Here is a 26,406-nt window from a genome sequence, read left to right on the forward strand (position 1 = left end):
GGGATAAGCCAGGTAATTATAGAGTAGAGTTGCAGATAGATAGGATCATGAAGAAGGCGTTTGGTATGCATTCCTTTATTGGTCAGAGCATTGAATATGGGAGTTGGGAGGTCATGTTGCGGCTGTGAAGGACATTGGTTAGGCCACTTTTGGAATTTTGCATGCAATCTGGTCTTCCTATTGGAAGGATGTTGTGAAACTTGAAAGGGTTCAGAAAAGATTTATAACGATGTTACCAGGGTTGGAGGATTTGAGCTACAGGGAGAGGCTGAATAGGCTGGGGCTGTTTTCCCTGGAGTGTCGGAGGCTGAGGGGTGACCTTATAGAAGTTTATAAAATCATGAGGGGAATGGATAGGATAAATAGACAAAGTCTTTTCCCTGGGGTGGGGGAGTCCAGAACTTGAGGGCATAGGTTTAGGGTGAGAGTGGAAAGATATAAAAGAGACCTAAGGGGCAACTTTTTCATGCAGAGGGTAGTGTGTGTATGGAATGAGCTGCCAGAGCAAGTGGTGGAGGCTGGTACAATTGCAACATTTAAAAGGCATCTGGATCGGTATGTGAATAGAAAGGGTTTAGAGGGATATGGGCCAAGTGCTGCCAAATTGGATTAGATTAGGTTGTGATATTTGGTCGGCATGGATGAGTTGGATCAAAGGGTCTGTTTCCATGCTGTACATCTCCATGACTCTATAGAGCGGTAAGCCTGACATCAGTGGTAGGGAAGCTGTTGGAGAATATACTGAGGGATAGGATCTATTTACATCTGGAAGAAAATGAGCTTATCAGTGATAGACAACATGGTTTCATGCAGGGAAGGTCATGTCATGCCAATTTAATAGAATTGTTTGAGCAAGTGACAAAGTTGATTGATGAGGGAAGGGCTGTGGATGTTATATATGTGGACTTCAGACTAGTAGAATGCCACAAGGATCGGTGCTGAGTCCACTACTTTTCATCATTTATATAAATGATTTGGATGTGAGCATAAGAAGTATGGTTAGTAAGTTTGCAGATGACACCAAAATTGGTGTAGTTGTCAGTGAAGAAGGTTACCTCAGAGTACAGTAGGATCTTGATCAGATGGGCCAATGAGCCAAGGAATGGCAGATAAATGTGAGGTGCTGCATTTTGGAAGGCAAACCAGGGCAGGAGATATACATGGAATGGTGAGGTCCTGGGGAGTGTTGCTGAACAAAGAGACCTTGGAGTGCAGGTTCATAGCTCCTTGAAAGTGGAGTCGGAGGTGGCTAGGATAGTGAAGAACAAGTCTGGTATGCTTGCCTTTATTGGTCAATGCATTGAGTATCAGAGTTAGGAGGTCATGTTGTGGCTGTGGACATTGGTTAGGCCATGTTTGGAATACTGCTGCAATTCTGGTCCTTCTGCTAGAGGAAGGATGTTATGAAACTTGAAAGGCTTCATAAAAGATTTGCAAGCAGGTTGCCAGGGTGGGAGGGTTTGTGCTATTGGGAGAGGCTGAATAGGCTGGGGTTGTTTTCCCTGGAGCATCAGAGGCTGAGGGGTGATCTTATAAAGGTTTATAAAATCAAGAGTGATACGCATAGGGTGAATACACAAGGTCTTTTTCTTGGGGTGGAGGAGTCCAAAACTAGAGGGCATTGGTTTAAAGTGAGATGGGAAAGATTTAAAAGGGACCTAAGGGGTAACTTTGTCATGTAGAGGGTGGTGCATATGTGGAAATAACTGCCAGAGGAAGTGATGGAGGTTGGTACAATTACGATATTTAAAAGGATTCAGAATGGGTGTAGAAATAGGAAGCTTTAGAGCAATATGGGCCAAATGCTGGCAAATGGGACTAGATAAATTTAGGATATCTGGTTGGCACAGACAAGTTGGATCAACAATACTGTGTCGGGGCTGTATAGCACTATGACTCTAAGTGCATTCCATAGAGGCCCGATTCTATCCTCAATTTGAATTTCTTACTTCAGTATTTGTAAAATTCTTCTTTAATTCTGCTTATGATTTCTGATGATTTAATTTTGAACTTTCTCTTTATTTTTCCAACTATTAAATTGAATCTTTTCATGGATACTTTGTTACTCGGTTTTATCACCCTCTTTGACATTGACATTTTGATTAGTTCGTGGCTTTTTTATTTGTTTTATTATTTCTCATTGCTTTCCCTATCTGAGGTGTTTCATTGCAAGATAGTTTGCTCTTTATTAAAGCAGAATATATTTCTGCAGAACTGTGCCTTTTAAATGACTCACTGCTGTCCAATCATTTTGTCAATTTCTTTTTTCTAATCTATCTACCTTTCTTTGTTTACATTTAATTTGTTTACATGCCCTATTATGATTTGACTTTGTCTCACTTACGCCCTTTGCAATCATTACATGAAACTTTGTTATCTTATCGCCTATATGTCCCAGTGCTTACTTTAGTTATCCACCCTGGAGAATTTATAGACACAGCAGTGATATTTATTGTATCATAGAGGTCTACAATACAGAAAAAGACCATTAAGCCTATCAAGTTTGCACCAGTCAGAAATGGCCACATAACCATTATACTACCCAGCACTTGGCCCACAGCCTTGTATCACTAATGCACATTTAAATACTTCCTCAATATTAATAGGACGTTTCTGCCTCAACCACTCTTACAGGCAATGACTTCCAGATTCGTACCACCCTCTGAGTGATCATATTTCTTCGCATCTCTCATTAAGCCTCCAGCCGCTTACATTAGATCTAGTGATATTATTGCTAGACTGTTACCCAGGGATACACGTAATATTCTGGTGACCCGGGTTCAAATCATGCCATGGTGGATGGTGGAACTTGAATTCAGCAAAAAGAGGTCTGTAATTAAGAGTCTAATGATAACCACAAATCCATTGTCGATTGTTTGGAAAAGCCCATCTGGTTCACTAATGTCCTTTAGGGAAGGAAATGGCCATCCTGGTGCCTACTTTAGTTACCTGCCCTGGAGAATTTATAGACCTGTCAGTGATATTTATAGAATCATAGAGGTCTACAGTATAGAAAAAGACGATTTAGTCCATCAAGTCTGTACCAGTCAGAAACAGCCACCTAACTATTGCATTTCCCAACATTCCGCTTACAGCATTGTATTGCAAATGCACATTGAAATATTTACTAAATATTATGAGAGTTTATGCCTCTATCACTCTTACAGGCAGTGACTTCCATAATCATACCACCCTCTGGATGAAAAAATGTCTTCACATCCCCACTAAGCCTCGAGCTCCTTCCCTTGAATCTAACGGAGAGGCAATGGTCTAGTGATATTATCGCTAGACTGTTTATACAGGGACACAGTTAACATTCTGGGGACCCGGCTCAAACCATGCCATAGCAGATGGTGGAACTTGAATTCAGTTAAAAAAAAATCTGTAATTAAAAGTCTAATGATAACCATTGTCGATTATTTGGAAAAACCCATCTGGTTCACTAAAGTCCTTCAGGGAAAGAAACTCCCATCTTTACCTGGTCTGGCCTACATGTGAGTCCACACCACTACAACGTGAACTCTTAACACTACCTGGGATGGGCAATAAATGCTGGCCTAGCCAGTGGCCCTCTCATCCCACAAATGATTAAAACAAAGTGCTCACTGGTCGTTGATCCCTCCACTGAGGGGAAAAGTTACTCCCTACCCAGTCTATGCCCCTCATAATGTTATACACCTCAATCATGACCCTCTCAGTTTCCTATGTTCTAAGGAAAACAACCCCACAGTCTAGCCAATCTCTTTTCATAGCTAAAACTCTCTAATTCAGGCTTGCATCCTCTCTAGTGAAATGTGGGAATTGAGTCCATGCTTTTGGTGTCACTCTGCCAATTGAACTAACAAAGTCTCTAATGCTATGCCATAAGGCTGGCATATCTCTCTCTTGTACAGACTGATCTTGTCTCTTTTTGGACTTTAGCTGATGTCACTGTTACACCATCATAGATCACAATCTCATTATTTGACAGCTTCTACAAATTGCTGCCTCCACATCCCCCATTTTCTTTCCCATCACAAAAACAATTTTAAAACTAATTTTAAAACTATTTAAAACTAATAGACTTATGATCATCGGTCCAAATGTACTCCCCGACTGATACCTCAGTCACTTGTCCTGCCTTATTTCCCAGGAATAGGTGAAGTTTTGCTCCTTTGCTAGTAGGTATAGCCACGTTCTGAACAAAAACATTTTCTGTACACGCTTAACAAATTCTTCTCCATCCCATCCCTTAACACTATGGCAGTCCCAGTCTATGCTCAGAAAGTTAAAATCCCTTACCATTACCATCCTATTATTCTTACAGATAATTAATTGACTAAAAATGAGGTGACACAGTAGTTCAGCGGTAAGCACTGCCGCCTCACAGCACCAAGGACCTGAGTTCAATTCCACCCTCAGGTGACTGTCAGTGTGGTGTATGTAGATTCTCCCTGTGTCTGCGTGGGTTTGCTCCGGTTTCCTCCCACAATACAAAGATGTGCAGGCTAGGTGAATTGGCTGTGCTTAAGTTGCCCATAGTGTTCAGAGATGTGTAGGTTAGGTGCATTAGTCAGGAGTAAATATAGGAAAATAATGTAGGCGAATGGGTCTGGGTGGGTTGCTCTTCAGATGGTCAGTGTGGACTTGTTGGGCTGAAGGGCCTGTTTCCACACTGTAGTTCTAATTGTTCTGCAGTTTACGCACTTTATGGTTGATCTAATCAGTACAAAATAGCATGATAGCCTCTTTCAAAGAAACAGGTTGAAGACAGAATAAAAGAAGACAGATGACTAACCACAAGATTTTGTGCTAATTTGTTTTTCAGTTGAAAAAGATTGAGGAAAGAGTTTTCAAACGTTCCGTGTTTGAAAGTAAAATCAACCCAGCTGAGGAGACTCTTGAGACCCTGGCCCTTCAGTTCACAGAGAGCGAGTTTGAAATAACTCAGAGAACCCTGAAAGAATGTGGATTTCACCTAAAGACAGAAAACGCTTCAATCTCATGTGAAATGAATCACAAAAATGAAGATATGTTCTGTTCCATCTTTGCTGCTCTGAGTGTTCTCAAAGCTTTAGATGACCAAAGATGTAATGATTTACATCAGTCAGCCATATTCCTTGAAGATTTACCCCTTCTCTTTCCAGTTAGCTCCCGGCTAATTCACAGCTGCGTTCTGTTTCTATTCTTGAATAAAGACAAAATACTGCACATGCTGAAATCAAAACCCAGCATGTCATCTGTTGAGAGAGAAATAGAGTTAACATTCCAGTGTGACCTTTCTTCAGAACATTCTCTTTTCTCTCTCTTTGGGAGTTTGAAGCATCATTGTTATTTGCAAAATGAGCTTTTCATGTTTTGTGCTTGCTTATATCAGTGAAGAACTGCAGGGTACATATTTCAGTCAGCGCTCTGCAAGCGAAGCTGGATATGTTACTGTATCTTGTCGTACCACCTGAAACCTGTTATAATAAAGTCTGGTGGAAAAGAAATAATTTACATTCACATTGTGCCTTTGATATCATTGGGACATTTCAAAGATCTGTGCAACTAATTAAATACTTGTGCATTGTCATCACTGCTGTAATGTAGGGGCATGGATTCTAAGACAGCCAACTCACACAAAGTGTACATGATGACCAGACGGTGTGTCTTCTCATTGAGGAATAAATTTTGGCTAATATTTGCTTCATGGTTTAATGGGAATGGGTATATGACAACAATGATTTAACTTGATGTGGCACCATATATAACAAAACATACCAAGGCATTTCACAGAACTATAATTCAGCAAACATCCGTCCAAGAACAGAAATGTTAATATAGCTCAAATTGTAGGTTAAAAGAGGGCCTTAAATTGGGAGAAGGAGACAAGGCCAATTAGGGAACTGACTGCCAGAGACTGTGACCCAGAAAACTATACACACGCAGTGGGTTGAAAGAATGCAAAGGAAGAACAAGAGGCCAAGGAGGAGTACAAAGTTCTGAAAGATTTGAAGGACTGACAGACTAACACAGATAGTGAAGAAAGATACCATACAATGATTTGAACAAAAGATCAAGAACTCTTAAATGGCCTTTGCTAGTGTCTGGAGGGCATATGCCTGAAACGTCGATTCTCCTGCTCCTTTGATGCTGCTTGACCTGCTGCGCTTTTCCAGCAACACATTTTTAAGCTCTGATCTCCAGCACCTGCAGTCCTCACTTTCTCCTTTGCTAATGTCTTGATCACCTTGTTTGCTTTGAGTATCTGGAGACAGCATGCTCCTGATAGGGTGAAGGCTAAGGCTTGTAGATGTAGGGAATGCTGGATGATGAGAGAAACTGAAGTTTTGGTCAAGAAAAAGAAGGAAGAATATATCAGATATAGATAGCAGGGATCGAGTGAATCCCTAGAAGAGTATAAGGGCAGTAGGTGTATACTTAAGAGGGAAATCAGGAGGGAAAAGAGGAATCATGAGATAACTTTGACAAATATGGTAAAGGAAAATTCAAAGGGTTTCTATAAATACGTTAAGGATAAAAGAGTAACTCAGAAGAGAATAAGGCTTCTTAAAAATTAGCAAGGCCACCAGTGTGTGGAACCACAGGAGATGGGGAGGTACTAAACGAGTATGTTGCATCAGTGTTTAATGTGGGGAAGGATATGGAAGGTAGAAAACATGGAGTAATAAATAGTGACATCTTGAAAAATGTCCGTATTACAGAGGAGGAGGTGCTGTACGTCATAAATGCATAAGGGTGGATACATCTCTGGGACCAGAACAGGTGTACCAAGAACTCTGTGGGAAGCTAGGAAGTAATTGCTGAGCCCCATGCTGATATATTTGTATCATTGATAATCATGGGTGAGATGCCGGAAGACTGGAGGTTGGTGTAATGTGGTGCCACTATTTCAGCAAGATGGTGAGAAAAAGTCAGGGAATGACAGACCAGTGAGCCTGACATCAGTAGTGGGCAGGTTATTGGTGAGCATCCCGAGGGACAGGACTGATTAGGGACAGTGAAGATGGCTTTGCATCTGGGAAATCATATCTCACTAAGTTAATTGAGTTTTTTGAAGAAGTAATGAAGAGGATTGATGAGGACAGACCAGTGCAAGTGATCTATACAATTTCAGTAAGGCATTTGACAAGGTTCTTCATGGGAGACTGGTTAGCAAGATTAGGTCACATGGAATACAGGGAGTACTAGCTATTTGGATCCTGAACTGGCTCGAAATATAGAAGACAGAAGGTAGTGATGGAGGGTTGCTTTTCAGGCTGGAGGCCTGTGACCAGTGGAGTGCCACAAGGTTTGGTACTGGGTCCACTGCTTTTCAATATTTATATAAGTGATTTGGATGTGAGCATAAAGGGTATAGTGAGTAAGTTTTCAGATTGGAGGTGTAGTGGACAGCAAGGAAGGTTGCCTCAGAGTACAACAGAATCTTGATCAGATGGGCCAATGGGCTGAGGAGTGGCAAATGGAGTTTAATTTAGATAAATGTGAGGTGCTGCATTTTGCAAAGGTAAACCAGGGCAGGACTTATATACTTAAAGGTGATGCCCCTGGGGAGTGTTGCTGAACAAAGAGACCTTGGAGTACAGGTTCATTGTTCCTAGAAAGTGGAGTTGCAAGTGGACAGAATAGTAAAGAAGGGGTTTGGTATGCTTGCCTTTATTGGTCAATGCATTGAGTTGGGAGGTCATGTTGCGGTTGTACAGGACACTGGTTGTGCCATTTTGAAAATTCTGCATGCAATTCTTCTGTCCTGTTGTAGGAAGGATGTCTAAAACTTGAAAGGGTTCAGAAAAGAGTTATAAGGATATTGCCAGGGTTGGAGGTTTTGAGCTATAGGGAGAGGCTGAATGGGTTTGGGTTGTTTTCACTGGAACATTGAAGGCTGAGGGGTGACCTCATAGAGATTTATAAAATCATGAGTGATATGCATAGAGTGAATGGACAAGATCTTTTCTCTGGGGTGGGGGAGTCCAAAACTAGAGGGCATAGGTTTAGGGTGAGAGGGGAAAGATTTAAAAGGGACCTAATGGGAAAATTTTTCATACAGAGGGTGGGGCATGTATGGAATGAGCTGCCAGAGAAAGTGGTGGAGTCTGGTACAATTACAATATTTAAAAGGCGTCTGGATGGGTATATGAATAGGAAGGGTTTAGAGGGCCAAATGCTGGCAAATGAGACTAGATTTATGTAGGATAAGAATAGAATAGAATCCCTAATGTGTGGAAACAGGCCGATTGGCCCAACAAGTCCACACCGACCCTCCAAAGTGTAACCTACCCAGACTCACTCCCCTATCCAATGCACCTAGCCTACACATCCCTGAACACTATGGGAAATTTAGCAAGGCCAATTCACCTAACCTGCATATCTTTGGATTGTGGGAGGAAACCAGAGCATCCAGAAGAAATCTATGCAGACATGGGGAGAATGTACAAACTCCACACAGACAGTGCCCAAGGATGGAATCAAACCCAGGTCCCTGGCGCTGTGAGGCAGCAGTGCTAACCACTGAGCCACCGTGCCACCCTGAGCCACCATGCTACCCTAACTGGTGGGCGTGGATGAGTTAGGCCAATTGGTGTGTTTCCATGCTGCACAGCACTATGACTGTAAGTGCATTCCTTAGAGGCCTGATCTTATCCTGAATTTGAATTTCTGTCTTAAGTATTTGCAAAGTATTTAGCTAATACTGTTTACAATTTTTGATTATTTAATGTTGGACTTTCTCTTTGTTTTTCTAATTGTTACATTTAATTTTTTCATGGATACTTTGTCACTCTGTTTGTCATTAACTTTTTGATTAGTTTGTGTCATTTTTATTTGATTTCTTATTTCTCATTGCTTTATCTTATCTGAGGTGTTTCATTGGGAGACAGTTGGCTTTTGTTTAAAGCAGAATATATTTCTGCTGTACTGCACCTTTTTAAATAACTCCCACTGCTGTCCAATCTTTTAATCAAAATCCTTCTTCTAATCTATCTACCTTTCTTTGTTTGATGTTCAGCCGCTGACAGTTTATTTCCTTCCAATCCCATTACTTTGTCTCATCTACGTCCTTTGCAATCTTTATTTGAAACTTTGTTATCTTATCACCTCTATACTGGTGCCTACTTTAGTTACCTGCCCTGGAGAATTTATAGACCTGTCAGTGATATTTATGGAATCATAGAGGTCTACAGTATAGAAAAAGACGATTTAATTCATCAAGTCTGTACCAGTCAGAAACAGCCACCTAACTATTGCATTTCCCAACATTTTGCTTATAGCTTTGTATTGCAAATGCACATTGAAATATTTACTAAATATTATGAGTTTCTGCCTCTACCACTCTTACAGGCAGTAACTTCCATAATCATACCACCCTCTGGGTGTAAAATTGTCTTCACATCCCCACTAAGCCTCTAGCTCCTTCCCTTAAATCTAACGGGGAGGCAATGGTCTAGTGACATTATCGCTAGACTGTTAATTCAGGGACACAGTTAACATTCTGAACACCTGGCTCAAACCATGCCATAGCAGATGGTGGAACTTAAATTCAGTTAAAAAAAAATCTGTAATTAAAAGTCTAATGATAACCATTGTCGATTATTTGGAAAAAACCCATCTGGTTCACTGATGTCCTTCAGGGAAAGAAACTCCCTTCCTTATCTGGTCTGGCCTACATGCGAGTCCAGACCACTACAATGGCATTGACTCTTAACAGTATCTGGGATGGTCAATAAATGCTAGCCTAGCCAGTGGCACTCTCATCCCACAAATGATTAAAACAAAGTGCTCCCTGGTCGTTGATCCCTCCACTGAAGGGAAAAATTACTCCCTACCCAGTCTATGCCCCTCATAATGTTATACACCTCAATCATGACCCCCTCAGTTTCCTCTGCTCCAAGGAAAGCAACCCCCATTCTGTCCAACCTCTTTTTATAGCTAAAACTCTCTCGTTTGGGGAACTTTGGGGTATGTCTCCCTTGTACCCTGTACTATGCAATCATCCCTCTGGTAATGTAAATTCCTGAACTGCTCCCAATACTCTAGTTGGCAAATCAACTCTCTTATACAATTCCAGCACAATTTTCATTACTATTTCAAATTGTTTATATGTATAGATTTCAGGTTAAGAAATGAATTCTGTATTCACAACAAGGACAATATTGTGCCATTTCACTACCTCTGCTTGATGCTTAATTTTGGCAAGTTAAAATCTCTCATGATTATTGTTCTGTATCTTTTATTAAGTTAATGGATTTGAACGCATGTTTTTACTGCAGTTCCCTGACATTAGTAAGTGGTCTGGTAAATAAACATATGAACATTAGGGATCTCTTCTTGTCCTTTAGCTTAATCCATAGATTCTCTTTCTAGATTAATGTTAGGTATCTCTCTTTTTCCTAATATCATCATGCTATTTCTAACTAACACTGTAAAATCACCACCTTCCTTCTTCCCTATCCCTTTAATACTTTTCTTTTGTGCTTTGTTTCTATTTTAGATCCTATTTTACTGTCTCTGGCTAACTTGTGACCTGTCTCTATCTAAGTGTAACTTTTGAGGGTTCACGCAAATGTCCTTCCATTTACACTATGAAACCTTAAACACACGTACCAACAGATTTTGAAGTGCTTCTTCCCCGTTGTTATTAAACTTCTGAATGATCTCTCAAATCTTAAGTTCAATATTGATTTTGCTGTTTGTGCGCCTTCATTGCAGCCATAACATTGTGTTCCTCACTCTGTTCTATTACAGTTATGCCCTGGTATGACATGATCTGCCTGTACTGCACACAAAACAAAACTTTTCACTGTACCTAGGTATGATAGTAATAAATCAAATCAAAACCATAAAGGTAAAGTCACTATAGTCTCACCAGAAGTGAGAGAGATAGAGTCATAGAGTCATAGAGATGTACAGCACGGAAACAGACCCTTTGGTCCAACTCGTCCATGCCGACTAGATATTCCAACCGAATCTAGTCCCACCTGCCAGCACCTGGCCCATATCCTTCGAAACCCTTCCCATTCATATACCCATCCAGATGCCTTTTAAATATTGCAATTGTACCAGCCTCCACCACTTCTGCTGGTAGCTCATTCCATACACGCATCATGCTCTGTGTGAAAAAGTTGCCCCTTAGGTCTCCTTTATATCTTCCCCTCTCACCCTAAACCTATGCCCTCTAGTTCTGGACTCCGCCACCTTTGTCTATTTATCCTCTCCATGTCCCTCATACTTTTATAAACCTCTATGAGTCACCTGTCAGTCTTTGACACTCCAGGGAATACAGCCCCAGCCTGTTCAGATTCACCCGTGCTCAAATCCTCCAATCCCGGCAACATCCTTGAAAATCTTTTCTGAACCACTTCAAGTTTCATAACATCTTTCCGATAGGAAGGAGACCAGAATTGCATGCAATATTCCAAAACTGGCCAAACCAATGTCCTGTACAGCCGCAACATGACCTCCCAACTCCTATACTCAATGCTCTGATCAAAAAAGGAAAGCATACCAAACGCCTTCTTCACTATCCTATCTACCTACGATTCTACTTTCAAGGAGCGATGAACATGCACTCCAAAGTCTCTTTCTTCAGCAAGACTCCCCAGGACCTTACCATTAAATGTATAAGTCCTGCTAAGATTTGCTTTCCCAAAATGCAGCACCTCACATTTATCTAAATTAAGCTCCATCTGCCACTCCTCAGCCCATTGGCCCATTTGATCAAGATCCTGTTGTAATCTGAGGTAATCTGCTTCGCTGTCCACTACACCTCCAATTTTGGTGTCATCTGTAAACTTACTAACTATACCTCCTATGTTCACATCCAAATCATTTATATAAATGAAGAAAAGTAGTGGACCCAGCATTAATCCTTGTGGCACTCCACAGGTCACAGGCCTCCAGTCTGAAATCAACCCTCCACCACTAACCTCTGTCTTCTACCTTTGAACCAGTTCTGCATCCAAATGGCTACTTCTCCCTGTATTCCATGAGATCTAACCTTGCCAATCAGTCTTCCATGGGGAACCTTGTTGACCGCCTTACTGAAGTCCATATAGATCATGTTCACCACTCTGCCCTCGTCAATCCTCTTTGTTACTTTTTCAAAAACTCAATCAAGTTTGTGAGACATGATATCCCATACACATAGTTATCCCTAATCAGTCCTTGCCTTTCGAAATATGTGTAAATCTTGTCCCTTAGGATTCACTCCAACAACTTGCCCACTACCGACATCAGGCTCACCAGCCTATAGTTCCCTGGCTTGTCCCTACCACCTTTCTTAAATAATGGTACCACATTAGCCAACCTCTAGTCTTCTGGCACCAAGCGAACCTCCATTCCTCTGACACCCAGATGACTGGTGGTGTTTTAACCTAAGGGTCACCATGCCTCATGGAAGGGGAGAGGTTGAGAAGAAGAAGGGGAATTGAGTCCATTCTTTTGGTGTCACCTTGCCAACTAAGCTAACAAAGTCCCAAACGCTATACCCAAGGCTGGCACATCTTTCTCTTGTACAGACTGATCCTTGTCTCTTTTTGGACTTCAGCTGATGCCGCTGTGACATCATCATGTATCACAACTTCTTGCAAATGGATCAATCCCATTAAACAAGTATGTCTGAAGCTTGACTGAAGCAATTAGAATTTAGAATTGGCTTTATTGTCACTTACACACAAATGAGTGCTGTGAAGGGTTTGCTATGTTTCCACTTTGGTGCCATCTTAGGTACAGGATACCTGCCAGTAGGTACAGATACTTAAAGGCTTGTTACAGAATTGAAAGGGTAAAAGAAAGTCTAGAAAAGGAATACAGAAGTTTTTAAAAGTACTTAAATTTCTCAAAGTCCAATATAAGAATAAAAAGCTTTTTAAAACAATAATCAAATTTCAGTCCTTTTTACTAATTCCAGCCAACACCAAGGGCCCAGACCATGCCAGGTTTCAGAACTCAGTTGAGGGATAAATAGTGACCAGGAACCATCAGCTCCAAGGGCGAGATTACACAAGGGAATAACATGTAGTGAATGTGCAGACAATTTACAATCTGGATCATGTAGACTCGCCCTCAAACTTGACTTCCCTTCATGATGATGTTATATACACAATCGCCATTTACATCTGAGCATCCAAACGCATAGTATAATGCAAGTTTTCTAACATTTCCTTACAATGTAAGTTAAATTATTACAATTTTTAAAAACTGATTAATGTCACTGGCTATTCCAGTATTTATTGCCAATCCATCATTGGTCAGGGGGCAATCAACTATTAGATTAGATTGCAGTGTGGAAACAGGCCCTTCGGCCCAACAAGTCCACACCGACCCGCCGAAGCGAAACCCACCCATACCCCTACATTTACCCCTTACCTAACACTACGGGCAATTTAGTATGGCCAATTCACCTGGCCCTGCACATCTTTGTCACTGTGGGAGGAAACCGGAGCACCCGGAGGAAACCCACGCAGACACGGGGAGAATGTGCAAACTCCACACAGTCAGTCGCCTGAGGCGGGAATTGAACCCGGATCTCTGGCGCTGTGAGGCAGCAGTGCTAACCACTGTGCCACCGTGCCGCCCACTAATTTCCATTTTTTTCTTAGCAGCCCTATAAATTCACCCCACAAAATATATGTGTGCATGTGGGTCTTTGTCTGTGTGTGTGTGTTTGTCTGGGTTGGGGGTTGTGAGTGTGAGAAAGTGTCTGTAAGGGTGTGTGTAGTGAGTGCAGAGTGTCTTAAGTCTGTGAGGGGGTGCATGTGTGAGTGTGGAAGCGTGTGTGTCTGTAAGGGTGTGTGTGGGTGTCTGTGTGCACGTCTGTGTGTATGTGTGTCCGTGTGTATGTGTGTATAGGAGTGCCTATGAGAGTGTGTGAGAGTGTGTGTGCGTGTGCGTGTGTGTGTGTAGATCTGGAGTCATGCAGAGGCTAGACCAGATAGGAAATTAGTGAATCAGATTGGTTTTTCCCAATGACTGACAACATTTTATGATCCTCATTAGACTCCTAAATCCAGATTTTCATTGAATTCAAATTCCATCAGTTGCCATGGCAGGATTTGAACCCAGTGCCCAAAGCATCAACATTGGTCTCTATAATAGAGCCAAGCATTAATACCACAACGTTCACAATTATCAATAATATTATTCATAAATAACTGAGAACAACATTTGCTCCAAACACTGACACAGTGATTAAAATGAAGTGGGCCTCATAGAATATGAGCTGCCTGACTGGGGCTGTTAAACTGGGCAAATCAGGGAGCCCTGGCTGACAGATATGGTCAGGACAGTCAGGGGTTCTGTTCACCCTAGGAGCCGGCTCTGCGTCAGCTGGGTCCATGCCTTGTGCTGTGCTTGTGTAACTAAAGGTGACTTAGTGATGGGATGCCAACCTTTATGAACTGGGACAGGATTTATTTAAATGCTATCAATTATTTTCTGAATCAGACATTTCACACAGTCTTTAGGAGTTCTTACACAAGGCTGTAGAGTTGAGGGACCTATTTATTTTATTCATTTGTAGGATGTAGATGTTGCTGGCTAGGCCAGCATTTATTTCCCATTCTTGGTTACACTTCAGAAGATGATTGTGAGCTGCCTTCTTGAACCGTTGCTGTCCGTGTGCTGCGGGTAGACCATAATGCCATTAGGATAGAAATTCCAGAATTTTGACACAGTGGCAGTGAAGGAACAGCAAATATATTTCCAAGTCAACATGGTGTGTGGCTTGGAGGTGAACTTGCGGGTGGTGGTGTTCCCATGTATCTGCTGCTCTTGTCCTTCTAAGTGGAAGCAGTTTTGCATTTGGATGGAGCCGCCTGAGGATTTTTGGTGAATTTCTGCAGTGCATCTTGTAAATAGTAGACACTGCTGCTACTGAGCGTTCAGGTGGAGGGAGTGGATGTATTTTGTGGTGCTAATCAAGCAGGCTGCTTTGCCCTGGATAGTGTCAAGTTACTTGAGTGTTGTTGAAGGTAGTGCTTTATAGATGGTGAACAGGTTTTGGGGAATCAGGAAGTGAGTTACGTGCCACAGTATTCCTAGCCTCTGAGATGCTCTTGCAGCCATTGTATTTATGTGGCAGGTCCAGTTCAGTTTCTGGTCAATGCTAACCCTCAGGATGTTGATGTGGAGGATTCAGTGATAGATACCAATGAATGTCAAAGAGTAGTGGTCCAGATTGTCTCCTATGGAGTTTTAATTGCCTGAAATTTGTGGCATGAATGCTGCTCTCCACTTGTCAGCCCAAACCTAAATATTGCCCAGATTTTATTACGTTTGAACATGGATTGCTCTACTATCTGAGAAATCATGAATTGTGCTGAACATCGCGCACTCTTCAATGAACATTCCCACGTCTGACATTATGATGGTGGGAAGGTTATTGATGAAGCAGCTGAAGATGGTTGGGTCTAGGACACAACCCTGAGGAACTCCTGCCAAGATGTCCTGGAGCTGACATGACTGACCTTCAAAAATCACAACCGTCTTTCTATTTGCTCGATATAAATCCAACCAGCAGAGAATTTGCCCCCGATACCATTGATTCCGGTTTTGCTAGGATTCCTTGATGCCACACCGTGGGCGGCCTTGTGGGCGGCACGGTGGCACAGTGGTTAGCACTGCTGCCTCACAGCGCCAGAGACCCGGGTTCAATTCCCGACTCAGGCGACTGACTGTGTGGAGTTTGCACGTTCTCCCCGTGTCTGCGTGGGTTTCCTCCGGGTGCTCCGGTTTCCTCCCACAGTCCAAAGATGTGCAGGTTAGGTGAATTGGCCATGCTAAATTGCCCTTAGTGTTAGGTAATAAGGGGTAAATGTAGGGGTATGGGTGGGTTGTGCTTCGGCGGGTCGGTGTGGACTTGTTGGGCTGAAGGGCCTGTTTCCACACTGTAAGTAATCTAATCTAATCTAATCTAATCACACTTGGTTGAATGCAGCCTTGATGTCAAGGTCTGTCACTCTAACCTCTCCTCTGGAATTCAGCTCTTTTGTCCCTGTTTGAACTAAGGCTGTAATGCAGTCAGGAGCTGAGTGGCCACGGCAGAACCCAAACTGGGCATCACTGAGCAGGTCCTTGCTGATTAGGTGCTGCTTGATAACGCTGTTAATGACACCTTCCACCACTTTACTGTTGATTCAGAGTACACTGAAGGGGCGGTAATTGGCTGGGATGGATTTGTCCTGCTTGTTTTTGTGTACAAGATTTACCTGGGCAATTCTACACATTTGTTGGATAGATGCCAGTATTGTAACTGTACTGGAACAGCTTGGCTTGGGGAGCGGCAAGTTCTGAAGCACAAATCTTCAGTACTATTGTTGGAATGTTGTCAGGGCCTTTTACGTATTCAGTGCTGCCAACCATTTCTTGAGATGACTTGACGTGAATCAAATTTGTTGAAGACTGCTATCCGTAGCTGAGATGTACCATCCACTTGGCACTTCTGCCTGAAGATTGCTGTGAAAGCTTCAGCCTTTACATTTGATATGTTGAGCTCTACCATCGTTGATGTTAGGGATATTGTCATAGTCTCCTTCTCCAGTGAGCTGCTTAAGTGTCCACCACCATCCTTGACTGGATGTGACAGGACTGCCAAGTTTAGATCTGATCCACTGATTGTGGGATCAATTGGCTCTATCTACTACTTGCTTCTTTGGTATGCAAGTTGTCCCATTTGGTACCTTCATCCAGTTGTCACCTCATTATTACATATGCCTCGTGCTGCCCCTTGCATGCCCTCTTGCACTCTCCATTGAACCAGGGTTGACGTCCTGGCTTGATGATAATGGTTGAGTTGGGGATATGCTGGGCCATACAGTTGCAGGTTGTGCCAGAGTATGGATCTGCTGCTGTTGATGGTCCTCAGTGCCTCGTGGATGGTGCTTAATCCACTTTAACATCTGAAAGATTAAGACATCCTCCTCAGCTTCTCCATACAATAATTCCCAGTGGCATTGATTCTATTAATGTCCAACCATGATCTTTGGCATATCTGAGAGATTTAAAATCTTGAAATGATGAATACATTGTGTCAATATATTGTGGTTTAAAATTCCACAAAGAGCTGGAGTGCACATGCAAGCAGTGGATAACAAGGTCAATAGTGCTGAAATGGCTGGAGAAACTCAATAGGTCTGTCAGCATCGGTGAAGAAAAAACTCCAGCATCTATTGATCTTTGTTTTAATTTAAGGTCAATAGGCAATTCATTCTATTAGGCAGAAGTGAGGACTGCAGATACTGGAAACCAGAGTCTAGATTAGAGTGGTGCTGGAAAAGCACAGCAGGTCAGGCAGCATCCGAGGAGCAGGAAAATCAATGTTTCGGGCAAAAGCCCTTCATCAGATTCATTCTATTGACAGTTTTGTTCATAAAACTTGGCATTATTTGATCTTTGATTCCTCAAGGGCTCGGGAAATGTTATCGAGGTCACAGAATGCTGGAGAAATTCAGAAGGTCTGACACAATCTGTAGATACTAAATAGAGCTAATGCTTCATTTGGGTATGACTCTTCCACAGAACTGAAAGTTCACAGATGCTGCCAGACCCGTTGAATTTCTCCAACATTGGCTGTGTTTGCTTCAGTTTTCCTGCATTCACAGTACTTTGCTTGTGTAACATTATCAAAGTGGCTGAGCTCAAAGGGAGCAGCAGCTCTTACAGGCTTAGTGTTTGATTTGAACGTGTTCAATGGAGGGTTGCCAAGCTTGACTGAGTGCATTGGCTTTATTTGTTGCAAGTCGTCACCTTGTTAATTGGTAACTGTAAGAATGATAAACAACAGCCTGCGTCTGAAAAAAGAACTCATTGTCATGTGCTTTCAGAGAAAGAAAAACATCCCACCAGCAGAGGGAGCAGTTTGCTGAATTAAAATTTCCATGGTGGAATCTGACGTCTGAACTCACATTCTTTCGATTATTTGTGGATGCCATAGAGTCGTACAGCATAAAAACAGGCCCTTTGGTCCACCATGTCTATGCTGACCAACAAACATCAAATCATACTAATCTTGGATATCTGTGTTTGGTCCATTTTACTTATCTGTTCACGGGATGAGGGTGTTGCTGGCTAGGCCAGCATAAACTCAGACCTGCTGAATTTCTCCAGCATTCTCTGACTTTGATAATGTTTCCCATCCCTCATTACTCAGTGGGCAGTTAAGAGCCAACCACACTGCTGGTTGAGTCTTGAGTCACATGTCGGTCAGACCAGAGTCATATGCAAACCAAATAGGTTTGTCCAAAAATCAATTCATGGGTCATCATTTGACTATTTCCAGATTTTTAATAAATCCAAATTCCACTATCTGCTGTGGCAGGATTCAAACCCACATTCCCAGAATATTATATGGCTCTCTGGACTAAAAGTTCAACAATAATACCACTCGGCTCCCATAGCTTTCTATGCCCTGGCATTTTAAGTGCCTTTCAGTTACTTGTTCATTCAGGCAATCACCATACCACTTTAAACAAAAGGGTCTTTTTGAGAGTGCTTCTGTGCATGAGAATGCCAGCAAAGTTTTCTGCTGTCTTTTTGTTCTGATGCTTCTTTAAAATTACTTCATTTGAATCCTTAATATTTTTCAGTTAATTGTCCTTCAACTATATTATATAGTTTTGGGGTGACATGATGGCTCAGTGGTTATCACTGTTGCCTCACAGCGTCAGGGACCCTGGGTTCAATTCCCACCTCAGGCGACTGTCTGTGTGGAGTTTGCACATTCTCCCCGTGTCTGCATGGGTTTCCTCTGGGTGCTCCGGTTTCCTCCCATAATCCAAAGATATGTAGGTTAGATGAATTAGCCATGCTAAATTGCCCATAGTGTTCAGGGATGTATAGGTCAAGGGTAAATGTAGGGGAATGGGTTTGGGTGGGATACTCTTCGGAGGGTTGGTGTGGACTTGTTGGGCCGAATGTCTTGCTTCCACATAGTAGAAATTCTAATTCTAATTCAATCCTTCCCTCAATCGCTGCTTTCGGCTGTTGCTCAGAAATGCATCTGTTTCTCGTCCTGAATTTCTTTTAAATCTTGCCTTAAAACCCACATTTCTTTCTTTTGATTTGATTGAATTTATTATTATTACATTTACCTAGGTGCAGTGAAAAGTTTTGTTTGGCGTGCAGTACAGGCAGATCAGTGAGCGCAAATGTTACAGCTGCACAGACAGCAAGGTCAACATGTAAATTTAAAATTTGAGAGGTTCATTCAGAAGTCTGATAGCAGCAGGGAAGAAGCTGGTCTTGAATCTGTTGGTAATTCATTATCCTTTGTCTTTAGATCACAAAATAAGTCAGTATTTCTTTGTCCTTACATCACAATGGATCACAGTAGTTCAAGAAAGATCTCAACCTCTCAAGAACTATCAACAATGGCAACAAACACTCATCTTGTCAGTGATAGTCACACCTAAGGAAGGATAAATAACATCTAAGGTTCCCTAGAACCGAAGAAGGGTCTGGAAGAAAGGTCACTGGACCTGACACATTAACTCTGATTTGTCTCCAGAGATGCTGCCTGACTTGCTGCGCTTTTCCAGCAATTTCTGTTTTTGTTCCTTCTGTTTGTACTTCACCCAGTAAATAAAATGACAACCTGTTTGTGGGACAGTGTAGAAATTAAAGCACAGAACAGGCTTGAGGAACTCAACAGTTCCTTCCTGTTCTTGCGTTTCAAGGCATGATGACTAGAGTTGGAAGCAACTTTGCTCCAAGGAGAAGTAGGAAAATTGTGGAACTTAGCTACAATTAAAGCATTTATTATTTTTGTCTCTCTTCTGTAAAGAGGGAAAGCATACTCAACTTGTACCATCTTCACGTAGCCAGTAAAATAATGGCCTGCCACAATCCTAGATAGTTTTTAGAGTCAAAGAGACGTACAGCACACAAACAGACCCTTTGGTCCAACCCGTCCATGCCAACAAAATATCCCAACACAATCCAGTCCCACCGCCAGCACCCAGCCCATATTCCTCCAAACCCTTCCTATTCATATACCCATCCAGATGCCTTTGTCACCCTAAACTATGCCTTCTAGTTCTGGACTTCCCTACCCCAGGGAAGAGACTTTGTCTATTTATCCTATCCATGCCCGTCATAATGTTATAAACCTCTATGAGGTCACCCCTCAGCCTCCAACGCTCCAGGGAGAACAGCCCCAGCCTGTTCAGCTTCTCCCTATAGCTCGGATCCTCCTACCCAGGCAACATTCTTGTAAATCCTTTCTGAACCCTTTCAAGTTTCACAACATCTTTCCGATAGGAAAGAGACCAGAATTGCAAGCAATATTTCAAAATTGACCTAACCACTGTCCTGTACAGCCGCAACATGACCTCCCAATTCCTGTACTCAATACTCTGACCAATAAAGGAAAGCATACTAAACGCCTTCTTCACTATCCTATCTACCTGTGACTCTACTTTCAAGGAGCTATGTAGCTGCACTCCAAGGTCTCTTTGTTCAGCAACATCCCCTAGGACTTTACTATTAAGTGTATAAGTCCAGCTAAGGTTTGATTTCCCAAAATGCAGCACCTCACATTTATCTAAATTAAGCTCCATCTGCCACTTCTCAGCCCATTGGTCCATCTGATCAAGATCTCATTTAAACCTGAGGTAACCTTCTTCGCTGTCCACTACACCTCCAGTTTTGGCGTCATCTGCAAACTTACTAACTATACCCCTTATGCTCGCATCCAAATCATTTATGTAAATGATGAAAAGTTCTGGCCCCAGCACCGATCCTTGTGGCACTCTACTGGTCACAGACCTCCAGTCAGAAAAATAACACTCCACCACCACCCTCTGATTTCCACCTTTGAACCAGTGCATTCTCCCTGTATTCCGTGAGATCTAACCTTGCTAACCAGTCTCCCATAGGGAACCTTGTTGAACGCCTAACTGAAGTCCATATAGGTCACGTCTACCGCTCTGCCCTCATCAATTCTCTTTGTTACTTCTTCTAAAAATTCAATTAAGTTTGTGAGACATGATTTCCCACACACAAAGCCATGTTGACTATTCCTAATCAGTCCTTGCCTTTCCAAATACATGTACACCCTGTCCCTCAGGATTCCCTCCGACAACTTGCCCACCACCGACGTCAGGCTTACTGGTCTACAGTTCCCTGGCTTGTCTTTACCACCTTTCTTAAACAGTGGCACCACGTTAGCCAACCTCCAGTCTTCTGGCACCTCTCCTGTGACTATTGATTATACTAATATCTTAGCAAGAGGCATGGTAATCACTTCCCTAGCTTCCCACAGAGTTCTGAGGCACACCTGATCAGGTCCTGGGGATTTATCCACTCTTCTGCATTTCAAGACATCCAGCACTTCCTCCTCTGTAATATGGACATTTATCCAGATATCACCATCTGTTTCCCAACAGATAGTATTTTCCATGTCCTTCTCCACAGTAAATACTGATGCAAAATACTCGTTTAGTATCTCCCCCAACTCCTGCGGCTCCACACAAAGGCTGCCTTGCTGATCTTTGAGGGATCCTATTCTCTCCCTAGTTACCCTTTTGTCCTTAATATATTTGTAAAAACCCTTTGGATTCTCCTTAATTCTATTTGCCAAAGCTAGCTCATGTCGCCTTTTTGCCCTCTGATTTCCCTCTTCAGTATACTCCTACTGCCTTTATACTCTTCTAAGGATTCACTCGATCTATCCTGTCTATACCAGACCTATGCTTCCTTCTTTTTCTTAACCAAATCCTCAAGTTCTTTAGTCATCCAGCATTCCCTATACCTCCTAGCCTTTCCTTTCACCCTAACAGGAACATACTTTCTCTGGACTCTCATCTCATTTCTGAAGGCTTCCCATTTTCCAACCATCCCTTTACCTGCGAACGTCTGCCCCCAATCAGCTTTTGAAAGTTCTTGCCTAATACCATCAAAATTGGCCTTTCTCCAATTTAGAACACCAGCCTTTAGATCTGGTCTGTCTTTTTCCATCACTATTTTAAAACTAATGGAATTATGGTCGCTGGCCCCAAAGTGCTCCCCCACTGACACTTCAATCACCTGCCCTGTCTTATTTCCCAAGTGTAGGTCAAGGTTTGAACTTTCTCTAGTAGGTCCATCCACATATTGAATCAGAAAGTTTTCTTGTACACACTTAACAACTTTCTCTCCATTTAAACCCTTTATGCTATGGCAGTCCCTGTCTATATTTGGAAAGTTAAAATCCCCTACAATAACCATCTTATTATTCTTACAGATATCTGAGAACTCCTTACAAATTTGTTTCTCAATTTCCCTCTGACTATTAGGGAGTCTATAATACAATCCCAATAAGGTGATCATCCCTTTCTTATTTCTCAGTTCCACCAGATAACCTCCCTGGATGTATTTCCGGGAACATTCTCTCTCAGTACAGCTGGAATGTTATCCTTTATCAAAAACACCACTCCCTTTCTTCTCTTGCCTCCCTTTCTATCTTTCCTGTAGCATTTGTTTCCTGGAACATTAAGCTGGCCGTCCTGTCCATCCCTGAGCCATGTTTCTGTAATTGCTATGATATCCCAGTCCCATGTTCCTAACCATGCCCTAAGTACATCTGCCTTCCCTGTTTTAAACAACCATTTCAGAGATATTATTACACACCTTGGGAGCAGATGGGATTTGAACTAAGTCCTTCTGGCTCAGAGCTAGGGACACTACTTCTGCACCACAAGAGCCTCTAAACATTGCTGTTTGTGCCCTTTTCTTCTATTTATTTGGACTGCCTTAACATGTGATAACTACTGAAAATCCAAAACCCCGCTGAACAGCACAAGAGTATTCATTTTTCACTTCTGTAACAAAGGGCTGACCCAGATCTGTTGGGCCAAATGGCCTTTTTATGCACCATTAGAAGATTACCCTGTGCCTCTGTAGGCAGTGTTTTTAGTTCTCTTGCTCAATAGTTCGTCCAGGTTATTTTCAGAACGCTGCTGCTTTCTCAGTCATTGGAGATTCGAGCCTGACTCAGGGAGAAACCTCTTAAGTCAGTGCACACTGGAGGTTTCTTATTCCTTTAGATCTCATTGGGACAGTCTGTGGCTTTTCCGGACTCCTCTTTATTTTCCGGTCTCTCATTCCTTCAGAACCACCCTCACCCAACAGCAACACGCCTCCCCCAAACCCTATCAGGCTCTGGCCTCTGAACTATATGGGCTGAGTTGATGACATGTTTCACATGTGTCGCCAACTTCAAGATGTAAATAAGGCCCAGTAAGTTATAATAGACTCTGCCTCCCTGAACCGACAGCCCACCCATCCCACTGACTTCCCACCCAGGAGTTCAAACTCCCCCATTTATAATGTCTCCGGTCCTCCATGTTCGACTTAACACAAAGAATAACATCTGTTTTGAATAATTGTGACTTGCACTGAACAAAACCAGACAGAAATTCCTATTTTTGTCACCGCTCCACTCATGTTAAACCACCAAAAGTGAGCTCAGATGTACATAATTCCTACTTCAGTTCAGAATTCAGAAAACCTGATCTCTATGCAACTCTGTAATCCTTTCCCTAAACTGTAATCATTCTTAAAATGGAAGTCATTAAATGGGACATGCTTCAGTCTAATTTGATCGCAAACTATGGTTTATTCCTCAGCTCTGCAATCTTTTGATGCAAGAAAAAAAGACCAAGAAGACATCTTAAAGAAAAAATGATGGGAAAGTCATTCAAACTGATAATAAAACGAGGACTGGATCTAAGTTTTACTTTTTTGACTTTCGCTTCAAGTTCAGAGATAGGAGAAGTCGGTGTCTACATGAACAGCTCTCACTACCAATTCCTTTGGACAATGTGGAGGTCTTCCAGACATCAGGAACATCAAGGGAATACTAAGCTGTGCTTTTCAGACTGACAGACTGCCAGAAGATGTGGGCACAGCCACAGAAATCCATTTAACATAGATGACTAGACACAGACCACAAGTAGACCCCTGGGAAATTGGATGCTTCCCACCAGACCACTGTGTATCTAAAGGAAAACGCCTATGCTTGTTGCTGTGTCACCCAACAACAACAACTTGCTTTTTTATAGCGCCACTAATGAAATAAATCATCAAAGCCCGTTCACAGGTGGGTTATCAAAATGACTGATCATCGGCAAGCTACTTGGAAGATAAATGGTGTGTTGACCTTTGATGCAAGAGAATTGGAGTACAGGAGAAAAGGTGTTTTACTGCAGCTTTCAAGAGCTGGTGAGACTACACTTGACGTATTGTCTTCAGTTTAGTCTCCCTACCTCAGAGAGGTTACACTTAAAGGAAGCACAGTGAAGGTTCACCAGACTGATTCCTGGGAAAGCTGGATTAGTCACTGAATGGAAGAGGAAATTGGAATGTAAAAAGGGGGCAGTCACATTGTTAGAAGTGCGTTAAAGGCCTCCAAACAGTCAGTGGCTATTTGAAGAGCAAATATGTAGATAATTCACTGAGGTGCGTAAAAGTAACAATAGACGAAGTATATGAGGCAAATTTAACTTCCCCAACATTAATTGGAATAATTACATATAAAAGGTTTAGACAGGGCATTAATGTATTCAAGAGAGCTTTCTCTATTACCATGTGGAAAGTCCTATAATGGATGTCCAGTGCTGGAACGAACTCTGAGGAGCAAAGACAGACAGTCTGAGGTGACAATGGGAGAATGTTTCAGTGACAGCGAGCACAACAACATACAGTTTAAGTTTGTGATGGAGAAGGAAAACAAAGGTCTGCAAAAAAAAAGGCCTTTGCATTGGGTGAAGGCAGATTTTATTAATATAAGGCATACTTTGGCCAAAATAGACTGGGAACAGCTACTGGAAAGTAAATCTTATGAGAGAATAGTGGGAGGTGTTTCAAAACGAATAAGGAGAGTACAAGCCCAATAATGCTCCCTTTATAGCGTCATAGAGATGTACAGAATGGAAACAAACCCTTCAGTCCAACTCATCCATGCCAACCAGATAGCCGAAATTAATATCCTAGTCCCATTTGCTAGTACTTGGCCCATATTCCTCAAAACCCTCTTAATCATATACACATCTAGATGCCTTTTAAATGTTGTAATTGTACCAGCCTCCATCACTTCCTCTGTCAGTTCATTCCATACATGTACCATCTTTTGCGAGTAAAGGTTCCTTCAGTCCCTTTCATATCTTTCCCCTCTTACCCTAAACCTATGCTGTCTAGTTCTGGGCACCCCCAACCCAGGGAAAAGACCTTGTCTATTTCCCTATCCATACCCCTCATAATTTTATAAATCTCTATAAGATCAACCCTCAGCCTCAGAGGCTCCAGGGAAAACAGCCCCAGCCTATTCAGCCTCTTCTACAGCTCAAACTCTCCAACCCTGGCAACATCCTTGGAAATCCTTTCTGAATCCTTTCAAAAACTGAACATAATTCCTATACTAGGAAGACCAGAATTGCACACAATATTGCAAAAGTGGCCTAACCAATGTCCTGTACTTGCAGAGTGCTTCAGAGAACATCTCTAGGATACCCACACCAACCCTACTGCACCATGGTGGAACACTTCAACTCCCCCTCCCACTCCGCTGAGGTCATGCAGGCCGTGGGCATCCTCCATTGCCACACCTTCACCACCTGACGCCTGGAGGAAGAACATCTCATCTTCCCCCTTGGGGCCCTCCAACTACATGGGATCAATGTCAATTTCACCAGTTTCCCCATTTCCCCTCCCACCACCTTATCCAAGATCCAACCTTCCAAATCAGCACCTCCCTTATGACCTGTCCTACCTGTTCATCTTCCTTCCCACCTATCCGCTCCATGCTCCCCTCCAGCCAATTGCCATTACCTTCACCTCCATCTATCTATTGCACCCTAAGCTACCTCCCCCCCAGCCCCAACTCCCTCCCATTTATCTCTCCACCCCCTCGGCTCAATCCTGATGAAGGGCCTTTGCCCGAAACATCGATTCTCCTGCTCCTCGGATGCTGCCTGACCTGCTGTGCTTTTCCAGCACCACTCTTGACTCTGATCTCCAGCATCTGCAGTTCTCACTTTCTCCTGGACAGAGCAGAGTTTCAATGGATACTGTTCCAGAAACTTGTCCCATGCTTCATGGTGAAAAGGCTCTGAATAAAGATCGATTGTGCTGCTAACACACAGAACTCAAGACTCATCTTTGACATCTCTCTCTTATAGCGAGTCTGACATTGGGCTGGAAGATTAACTGTATTGGAACAGCAAACTCAATGGGTGGAATTGCCTGTCCTTGCTTCTATGTTCAATATTGGGCCAGTCATTTACTTGATCAGATCAATGCCATGAACATGTCATTCTTTAGCATTTTAGGCTTAGGGGTTCTTGCCGTGCTGTGAAAGTGTCCCTAAGCAAGAAGACCTAGGTTCAAGTCTCACCAACATACAAAGGGATGTAATAAGTTGATTAGAAAATCATAGAATCATAGAATCCCTACAGT

This window comes from Chiloscyllium plagiosum, chromosome 33 (assembly GCF_004010195.1).
Source record: "Chiloscyllium plagiosum isolate BGI_BamShark_2017 chromosome 33, ASM401019v2, whole genome shotgun sequence".
Lineage (NCBI taxonomy): Eukaryota > Metazoa > Chordata > Chondrichthyes > Orectolobiformes > Hemiscylliidae > Chiloscyllium > Chiloscyllium plagiosum.